Below are 1,216 nucleotides of genomic sequence, written 5' to 3' on the forward strand. Positions count from 1 at the left end.
CTTTCAGTTTCGGAGTGTTGACTGTCCCCAGACCACATTTTCACTGGGTTTGTGGTGGGTTTGACGGTCCCAGCACACGAGCGTTTGGTTCAAGGTTGACTGACAGGTGCCTTTGGTTTCAGGTTAGAGGCTGTACTCTCAGGGCAGTAGTCTTCCAGGGTCCTCCACTGTCTTTCAGTCCAGTGAGTCTGGTCTTTAACTTTTATTCTACATTTCCACCTATTCTAACCGGCCCTTCGATTATGATCTTGGTTAGAGGGGTTGGTAGTGGGTAGTGGGTATCCCTAATTATTCTCTTCTTAGGTTGGAGGAGGCTGTGGTCCAAGGGCACTGTGATTCCTTTGGGCTAATTGCTTCCTTGAATGTTTGGTTTTCGTTGTCCTCCTATGTTCCAGGATGGAAGGGTCCAATACTTGCTTCCTAGAAAAAGGAACATATTCTTAAGAGAAATAGCCGCTATATCCATTATCATTTTCTAGACAAAGGACGTGACCAGGGTGAGTTGACAGAACCTGTGGATCCGCAATATGATGAACTTGGACCACTTTTCATCTGGACTCCATGTGACCTGTTTAACATCGGAGCTGTGCTGAATGTGGCCCTGCGATCTGCGGGGCAGAGGAGCTTATTATCTCTAGTCAATCACTCACATTGAACAAAATTGACTGTTCAGTTTCACTCCCTCAGCTGTGATGGACAGATTTGAACTGCGCAGCATTGGAGATTTTTGACTGAACAGAGGGAGACTGCAGTTGGGAGGAGCTCCTCAGGACCCAGGCAATAGTCCCCAGGGACTCACTGTGCAGAGGGGTGCCCCCGAGGAACTGGATCCATTTCTAGTGTAAATGGCTCAGGCCCTGGAGAGATGAGCTGCTTAGGGCTGGGAAGCTGCGCTGGTTTGGTCCAGAGGACGGGACTGAGGTGGTCTGCTCTGCCCGAGTGATTGCAACATCCCCAAAGAACGCGGGGGCAGTCAGCACTCACTTGGTCTCTCCACAGTGTGTATTTACAGGAACTCTTTGGACATCAGGGTCAAGAAAAGAGTGGCCCGGCTTCAGGGCTCATGTCTGTGAGACAGTCCTGGAAAGAAGACTTTGCTGGCAGGTTGGCAGTGTCCTCCGGCTGGGGTTCACGGCATTTCCAGATGGGAAAGCTGCCCGAGGAAGCTGAACTGGGTTGGCTTGACGGGTCAAGGTCAGAGCTTCTCGGGACAGAA

This window comes from Echinops telfairi, unplaced genomic scaffold (genome assembly GCF_000313985.2).
Source record: "Echinops telfairi isolate 266 unplaced genomic scaffold, ASM31398v2 ScPeMD7_2565;HRSCAF=3150, whole genome shotgun sequence".
Classification (NCBI taxonomy): Eukaryota; Metazoa; Chordata; class Mammalia; order Afrosoricida; family Tenrecidae; genus Echinops; species Echinops telfairi.